The sequence below is a fragment of the Peromyscus californicus genome, unplaced genomic scaffold (assembly GCF_007827085.1).
Source record: "Peromyscus californicus insignis strain IS unplaced genomic scaffold, ASM782708v3 Scaffold_11__1_contigs__length_118956290, whole genome shotgun sequence".
Lineage (NCBI taxonomy): Eukaryota > Metazoa > Chordata > Mammalia > Rodentia > Cricetidae > Peromyscus > Peromyscus californicus.
Window position 1 is genome coordinate 46,037,017 of NW_026294402.1, and position 9,739 is coordinate 46,046,755.

A 9,739-nucleotide genomic window follows, 5' to 3' on the forward strand; every position below is an offset into this window, starting at 1 on the left:
CACACCTTTTATTGAACCCTCTGTGTGGATCATTAACTGACTACAACTTCAGTGCTGTATAAAGGATAGACTGTTGCAGGGCAGAGCCTAATTATCATTTATCTTGGGCTATCTTTAGACCCCTTAATTGTCATTCCTCACCTACTTCAGTGTGTGACTTAACATCTCTGAGACTATGAGGAGAAACGTTTTGGAATCCATTAATAGACCAGTTGCTTTCCCCAGCCCCAAAGCTAACAAATAGCATCTGGACCTATAGTAGACCTCTTCCCTTCTTGCTATAACCTGTCTACATGATATTTCTACCAATATTTTTGAAAGATATCTTTGGTTGGGATTTTTTGTGTTATATGACTTTAAGAACATCAGGAAACAGTTGTCATATTGGAGAATGGGAGTTGGGGTTACCTAAATCTATGTCCCCAGACCATGGTTACTCATTTAGCTCCAGAATAAGTGATCTTTTATCCCCCTTCAGGCTGAAAGCTGTGTTTGTTGCATTGAACTTTGGTTTCTTTGAGGCAAAGGCACGACCATAATCACATTTGAGTTTTAAAGACCACTCTGATCATATATCAGAGAAGAGATTGTTGGATGTGGGTAAGTTAGAAGCAGAAGGCTCCATACAAAAGGGTGTGAACATTCTTAGGAGAGAGGATGGAAGTCTGAATAGGGCAGGCAGAAATGGAGACCGAACAGAAGGGGTGCGTTTGAACAGTATGACCCAGAGTGTACAGCCAAGGTTGCACCATGTTCTTTATGATGGATAAAAGGGAGCCTAGGTTGACTGTCAGCTCTGTCTGAGCTAGTGACTCATACGTATTTAATGAAGTAGAGGAATCCAGTGAGGGGGTGAAGACCAGAAGGTCACCTTTGATCTCACTGAGTTTAGTTTGTTAGATGAGCATTTCCAATAGGAAATCTGGTATATCATTTGCTATACGAACCTGAAGCTCTTGTTATTAAAATCCCTATTCTTTTGCATTTAAATAATCGTGGGAGACAATGTGTATATGGAACACTTGACTTTTAAATATCTGTTACTATTATTTCAAGTCGGAAAAGCTGTCCTACTTTTGAATATCCTTGGCTATGGCTCCATGAGACACAAAGGTCTATTTCATTCCATATTTAGGATCCTAAGAGCACTCATCTGCTCTGACTGTTTCTGCTTCCTCTAAAGAACTCATAGGTTTTGACCCAATTACCTTTAACACCCTCAGTCCATTGTAGCTTATCTTCTTTCCATCATCCTCTTTAACTCTAGTCTGAAGAAAGCTATATAACGACACCTACAGAAAAGTAGAAGAGAGTACCAAGCAGAAAAATCGGGACATTTAGTTTTGGACAGAATAACTGAGGTAGATTTTAGGGGGGAGTATTTGAGTTATCTGATACTTGATTTAAACTGGATGCTTCCCATTCACCATTTAATTAGTTCATCTGTTTGGCCTGTCCTGACACAGTCAGAACAGATTTAGCAGCTCTTGTTCCCAAAGATCAAATTGCTTTTCTAAAGTACATTTGGTTTCTAAAACTTGGCATCTCTGAACTGCTGGGGCCAATACAAAGAGCACATACATATCCCAACAATCCACAGATTGTTGGTCATGAGAGGCATCAGTTGTTGGCCTCTGAGAGGAAGGGCACAGCAAATTTCTGCACAGGGGGAAGGGAAGGAGCTATTATTACGCTCAAGACATCACAAGCTTGTCCATTCAGAAAGGCACAAGCCAGGCTCTGTGGGCCATTCAAAGGAGGATGCTGTGAAGTTGGGTCTCCTAGTGACACTTTGCCAAGCCTTCCTTCACATCCTCTCTGCAGTAGAAGGGTCCCATCACCCTGGTTTGTTAACCTTGACCTCTGCTATCACCATGGAAATGCAACACAGGAGAACTTCCTCTGTGAGTATCATGCCATCTATAGAAGACAGAATAGGGGGAGGGGAACCAAACTAGAAAAAAATCCACTGCCCATTTCAGTTTATTATTAAGTCTTAAGTTCTTGGAATATTGGTATGAGGGTTGGGATATGGGATGGAGAAAAAGAGGAGCCATGCTAAGAACTGCCACAGTAACTTCAAGTGTTCTCAGACGTTTGCTTGGTGGAGTGCATATGTTTAGGGAGCTGATGCTTACTCATGATATATTCAAATACTCAAAACAATGACTATATCCTTAATGCTATTGGATGCTCATTTGGGGCTGCAGGCTGCTATGCAAATAACTAGCAAACAGTGTCTGGTGGCAATTACAATTTCTACTGGGGTTGTTTACACAGAATGAGAAGGAAGCATAGGGATCTAGTCTATGATTTCCTGACGTGAAATGTGTATACTTCTCGGATCTGTGTACACAGTGTACTGTTCTTGTTAAACATACCTCAGAGCTTTCCTCAGTTTCTTGTGAGTTTCAATACCCAGAAAACATTAGGAAGAATGCTCTTGTCCCCCGCTACTCTTATTTAATGTGCTAACAACCCAAGACCCAAGGAGTTCTGTTCTTTCATTCCTGTCCTTCTACCCGATGCCCTTTCTTTGTCTGCACTTACTTCTTCAGCGCCTCTCTCTACTCTTCAGAAGCAACAGAGCTTGTATCCTGGGATTTTGTAAAGTGTTTGGATGGTGTTTAAGAATCTAGCAGCACCATGTAAGAAGCACAATGTGGACAAAGAATAGAAATGCATCTGGAAGTGGTCAAGAATTCACAGGATTGGTGATAAGAATCAGTAATTAGGCAGATTCTTCTAGAAACACCTTTTGAGGTTTTGGTCATCAATTAATTCAAGTGACCTTGTATCCCTGTCATCATGACCTGGACTATTCTTAGGATGTATTCCTTAGTCTGTTAGTTGCCTTGGCAACTTCTCGTCTCCAGGAGTTGATATAAGGAAGCAGCTTTGGCTCCTTGACCAGCAAAGGAATGAGACAAGTAAGGAAGAACAAGAATTGCCTTACTATCTTGGAGGTGAACTTGTGCTTTTATTTTTGATCTTTCATTATGAGGTTACTGTTTGTTCTAAACCTTAAGTCCCTAGGCAATAGATATAGAAAAAAAAAACATAAAAAGTATGGTTTTTTTTTTTTTTGAGACAAATCCTAGAGGCTTGGATAGTGTTTCCAAAGCCACCAGCTTTGGGAAGTTCCATTCCTTTTGTATAGAATGACAACCATAATTCCTCTCTAAGGGATTGCAAAGATAATAACTATAATGTGCCTGCTGATGGGATCTAGTACCCAACAGGACTCTCAGTATGATATTTTTTCTTACAAACTCTAGCCTAGACTCTAGCTTTCTGAGCCCAGCACACAATGCCCATCACACAACTGGATGAGAATATAGAGAATGGATAGAGGTGGGTAGTTCCTGATTCTGTTTGCTCTTCATTTAAGAACGTAGCAATATTTAACCCTTATTTCCTTTCTTTGCTTTTTCACCCATCCTTAAACCTGACAAGTCACCTGGTGAGTCCACTGCAGCCACAGCTAAATATCACCCCAGGGACCATGGACCACAGGGTAGAGTCCCCAAATGTTTTCTAACTTGTTAAGTTTCATAGTCAATCCTACAAACCCTATTAGGAGCTTTTTAAATCATATCAGTTTTACATAGTAGGTATGAAAGTTGGATTCTAAGTTGAAATTGATGTAGTTTAAATCTATGCTATACATCCTCAAACTCAGTGACAAGGTGTGGATGTTCATTAACTTATCATTTATACATTTTCTACTCCTGAATTATTTCGTTGTAAAAAAGCCTTATTTTCATTCTTAGTACTCGTAAAATCTACTTCAATGAGGGCAATTTCAATAACATTTTCATTTATTGAGCATATATGCTATTTGTATTAACTTTATAAGAAGAATGATTTATAGACAAATTTTAACCTGATTTTGTGTTTTGTTTTTGGGACTAAAGATATCTTAAAAGTTGATTGAAGTACATGTACATTTTCTAGAATCATCTATATTTTAATATTTGAAATTTCCTTTTTGAACTTAAAATCAACTGGCATCTTTTCATGTAAATATAAAAATTAAAATTTGTAAATGCAAGAGAATGGGGTAGATTTTCACTTTGATGTGCAAACACTGCACAGATTACATACTGAAGCTGTTGATAAACCTTATTCTCAATGGATAAAAAGTCTGTATATAAAAACATTATATTTTATATTTGCATGTTATTAACATACTAGAGAATCCTGATGTATTACATGAGAAGTTAAAATGCCATGGAACTTATGGGGACATCTTGAAGCAAAATGGCAGAATTAGCTTTTGGGATTTGCTGTCTACTTTCTGTAATTCTGAGTTCCTTAGAAATGAAGTAATGTGTGACAAAAATATAAATAATAAAATGATATATGGCTCAACAGTATTATGGAACTAGAGGGGTTTGCTATATGATAAAAAAATCTGAGTGACTGAGTCATGCTGACTCTTGTCTCATGTCCACTAAGGCCACTTGGCCTCAGGGACCACAATCATATCAGTTTTGATGTATGGAGCTCCAAATGGGGAAGTGGCTGTATAATAGCAACCTGACGGACAAAACAAGAAGTCAGTTATTCCATTGCATGACTGCCATTGGATTGAGAGTATTGTCCCAGTCAGCAAAGGACTAGAAATCAACAGACCCCTAGCCACTGTGGCTGTCAAACTGTCAAGATGATGGGCAAGTCAATGGTTTGGATCACAAAGCCAGGAGTTTCTTGGAATGAAGAGAAGTTGGTGGGTTTTCCACTATCCAGGCAGATGTTATCATGATAGATAACTTGCAGCAGTTGCTTCAAATCTTTCTATTTTTTTTAAGCCTCAGATCCTCCAGTCTTGCTTTCGACATATGGATTCACCCTCAACCTACTGAGATCAAAGTGGGAAAACCTCAGCCTGCTCATCCCTGGTCATTCTGTATCGCCATTCTTCTTCCTGCATTCCAGGACCCCCTCCTGCCTTACTACCCCTCAGCCAACAGCCTTGGTCTCTTCTGTGACTACCCCATTCTCATTTTCTCTCATCTTCAAGTCTATCTCTTCATGTCTTTATCCTAAATCTCTGTGAGCCAGCTGGACTTTATTCTAAAAGTTCCCTCAACTTTCTTTTCTTCTCAAAGTATTAGACTAACTCACTCTATCTTCCATGATGCCACCCAGTACTCACTACTGGTACATTTTCTTCCCTGTTTGCTCTGATTCTTTCATTAACTTTTCCTTGTTTGAATGTTTGTATGTTTAAAAAAAACATATTGAAATTTAATTGACAATGTAATATTGTCTGTGTTAATCATTATACTGGTCTATGAGAAATGATTGGCCCATGAGGATTCCATCTTCATTATGGGTTTATCAACTGAAAAGGATTTTTCTTTTGCCTTTTCTACCTTTCTGTTATGAGAGGGCACCATATTCCTCACTGCTGGAGGAAATAACATCCAAGGTGCCATCTTAGGAACGAAGACAAGCTCTTCACCAGAAATCAAACTTGCTGATCCCTTGACAATAGATTCTTAGTTTACATAATTGCAAAAAGTAGATCTCCATTCTTTATAAATTATCTAGTCTCTGGCATTATGTTACACCACAAAAAAAGGACCAAGATGGTGACACTCTACCATCAATTTCTATGAATACAGATTATCAACTAAATCATCTCTTTGGTCTTCTCCTCTACCTTCCCTCTCTTATTTCATCCATAACATTGTGATCAGCAATCACAAAGTCTAGGCAGATAGCCTCAGAATTGAACTGTCTACCTCCTGTTCCCTGCCATTGTAGGCTAGACACATGCCTTTTCTACTTTCCTGTTTTTTCCCTGCCTTAAAATCTGTGTCAGTCTTGACCATTCACTGCTACTCATTATATTGTGGTCCACTGCTGCAAACAGGCCCTTATCTCTGCAGCATCCTTCCCGCACTGGCCAGTCCCTCTGTGGTGTACTGCTGCCAGTGGAGACCAAGGCCTCTTGCCTCTTCACTGGACTGAGGAAGCTCACTCTTTTACTTGCTCCTCATCACCTACACCAACCTAACATTCCATTGTTATCTACACATTCCAACCACCTGTTCTTAAAAGAAAGCATAGTTTCAGTCTTAATAAACCTTTGCTTAGTTTCCATCTTTATACTTTGACCAATGTTCCTCTTGTTTGAGGTCTCTTTTTCCTTCACTTAAATACAAAGATCCCAGATGAAATGATGCTTTCTTCTGGCATTTCCTGCTTTTTCTCCCATGAAAATACCAATGTTTCCATTATCACACCTTTTTCTCAACTTGGTTCTAACCTCATTCCCAAGGCACTTGTAGGATGCCTCATAAGGATTTGAAAGATGATTTGCACAAATATTCCTAAACAATTCTGCTTTCATTTATTCTGTCCCCAGGACATTTTGGCTTAGACATAAAATTCCAGCCTTCAGCAGACATCTTCCAGGCTGTCCTTTTGTCATTGCCATCTGTTGAGGATTTGTCATTATGACTTCTTCTGGTAACAGTACCTCTCTTTTTCTTTAGGAATTCTCTCTGCTGTATTTCATGCATTTTTTTTCTCCCTGGTGTTGTGAAAGAGTCTTATCCTCTCTCAACCAAGAAATAGGCAGGCTAGAATGCCTGTCACATGGTATCTGAAAATTAACATAAGAGAAGTAAAAGACATAGGACTTTTTTGGCTCATTGGGATCGTCTGGAGAAACTGGATTCTGTTCCTGAAGCAAACATCCCTGATGCTGTCTGAGTTCCTGTTCTTTTCAAAACTCTTTCTTTGGTTTGGGACTAGATGATGAATAGTGATATATTTCTTTGCTTAAACTGGCTAGCGTTTTGTCCATTATTTGCAACCCCCCCCAAGTCTGACTGAGATACTATTATATTTTCAGAATTAAGAAATCATCACAGTACATGTGTAGATGTAGAATAATTATGTTTGCTTTTTCTGGTGCTGATGTCTTGTCCTAGAGCCTTGACAATGGAAAGGTTTTATTTACCTTATTATCCCCTATCAATGTGAAATAGGCATTCTATAAGTATTAGAGATCTAATGGATTTGAGCAGCGTTCTACTGAGTGATACACCAAACAGTAGATGGTAAGGAAGTAGGAGTTACACAGCAGAGTCAGTCTCTGGAACTAGGGTAGAGTCCTGGTACCCCAGCTATCAAGTATGGAGACCACAGATACCTGACTCCAGATTTAGACCAGAGAGATAGGAGTAGGTAACCCACCTACTATTTCAATGGAGACAGCTCCTTTTGCTCTGTAGCTGATGATTCTAAGAGACTCCATTGTAGCTTTTCACTGATTAGACAGATAGTATAGACCAGTGGCTCTCAACCTTCCTAACATTACAGCCCTGTTCCTCATGTTGTGGTGACCCCCAGCCACAAAGCTATTTTTGTTGCTACTTCATAACTGTAATTTTGCTACTGTTATGAATCATAATGTAAGTATCTGATATGCAAGATATCTGATCTGTGACCCCCAAGAAAGGGTCATTCAACCCCTAAAGGAGTCATGACCTGCTAGTATAGGCCAAAGACAAGGGATTTCTCTCTAGGCAGATGGCACACTGAGCAGACAACAGGCATCACTCAGAAGTCCAGAAGCTAACTATTAAATAGTGTGAGTTGGGGACCAAGATTAGTGCTTTTGGAGTAAGACTGAAGGGTAGAGAGGTTAAAGTATACTAGCAACAGGGGTGAAAATACTGAGGTAATGGGTGCTATTGACCGGAGAGTTTCAGCACTTTCTGCCTGAGTCTGATTTATTTCTGGATACATGGATGGACCTAGACTTCAAGAATGCTTCAGCCATGGGCACAGAATGAAGGCAGCAAGGGCTGGGGACAGGGATGGGTCAAATGAGAGTCTCACTGTGGGGACTCTTTACTTCTTCTTGGAGCCTATTATTTTATGTAATTTGCAAATAACTTTTGAACTTATTCTGTATTTTAAGGCTTATTTTGTGAAGCTATTATAGATTTAACACTCTATAACAAAAGTTACTTATGAGAATATAATGGTTTTTTTATTTATTCATTTTACATACTAACCACAGATCCCCCTCTCATCCCTCCTGCCACCCCCACCCCCACCTTGGAGAGACAGCTAAGTCTGGTACATTCAGTTGAGGCAGGACCAAGCCCCTCCCTGCTTTATCAGGGGTAAGCACAGTGTTCAACCATAGGTAATGGGATTCAGAAAGCCGGCTCATGCACCAGGGATAGAGATCCTGATCACACTGCCAGGAACCCCTCAAACGGACTGAGCTACACAACTGTGTCCCATATACTGATGACAGCTTATATTGGAGAGGATGTGGAACAAGGGGAACACTCTTCCACTGTTGGTGGGAGTGCAAACTTGTACAGCCATTTTGGAAATCTTATTATAGAGCTATTGCAATACAAAAAAATCTAATATGGTACTGGAACAAAATAGACACATAGATTAATGGTATATGATAGAAGACCTAGACACGACTACTCACTAAAGTTATCTGATACTTGACAAAGAGGCAAAAAGTACACTCTGGAGAGAAGACAGCACCTCTAACAGATGGTTCTGGGAAAGCTCAATGTTCACGTGTAGAAGAATGAAACTAGACCTGTGTCCATTGCTCTGTACAAAAATGAGATGCAAGTGGATCAAAGACATCAATTTGAAGCTTGAAGCACTGAAACTAGAAGAAAGCAGAGGCAATACCCTATAAGATGTAGGTGTGGAGAGGATTTTTTTTAAAACAGGACTCCATTTACCCAGGAACTAAAGATCACATTTGACACCTGGTACCTCATGAAAGTAGAACATTTCTGTACAGCTAAGGAAATGATCAATTAAGTGAAGAAGAAACCCACAGAATGTGGGAGAATTTTTGCCATCTATACATCTGACAGAGGATGAATATCCAGAATATGAATTAAACTCAAAAAGCAAAGAGTCAAGGAAACAAATGGCCCAATTTAAAAAAAATGAGCAAGGAATAAACAGAGAGTTCTTAATAGAAGAAATAAAAATGGCCAAGAAATACCTGAAAAGTGTTCATCATCTTTGGCAATTATGGAAATGCAAGTTAAAACAACTATGAGATTTCATCTCACCCCAGTCAGAATGGCTTAGATCAACCAAACAATAGACACTAAATGCTGGCGAGGTTATGGGGAAAGAGCAACTCTCGGTCACTGTTGGTGGGAGTGCAAAATGATGCAGCCACTATGGAAATCAGTATGGAGAATTCTTTAAAAACAAAAATAAATCTACCACATGAGTGAACTGAACCACTCCGTGGCATATGCCCAAAGGCTCAACATCCTCCTTGGCAGATATTTGCTCAGCAATGCCCATTGCCACCAAGTTCACAATAGCCAGGAAATGGTAACAACTGATATGTCCTCCAACAGATGAGTGGTACCTGAGAGAGAACACCTACTCTCTGATTCCCCATATTTAACCCATCACTGGAACTCTTATCATGTCACCTCATGAATCCATTTTCAATCCATCCCCCCTTTCATTTCCATAATGTAATATTTTTCTCAAGATTAAACTCAAGTGGACCCAAACTTACTGCCTCCTGTCTCTCTCCACATTGCCATCAGTGTTTTCTAATATATCTAATATAGCTAAGAAAGTCCTGTAGCTTTGACTATCTTATTCATTTTTGTTAATACAGCATGAATATTTGAATTTTAGGGGTTGCTCCTCACATGTGTGTTTTATATGGTATTTTAACAGGACAAAAAGGAAAAGA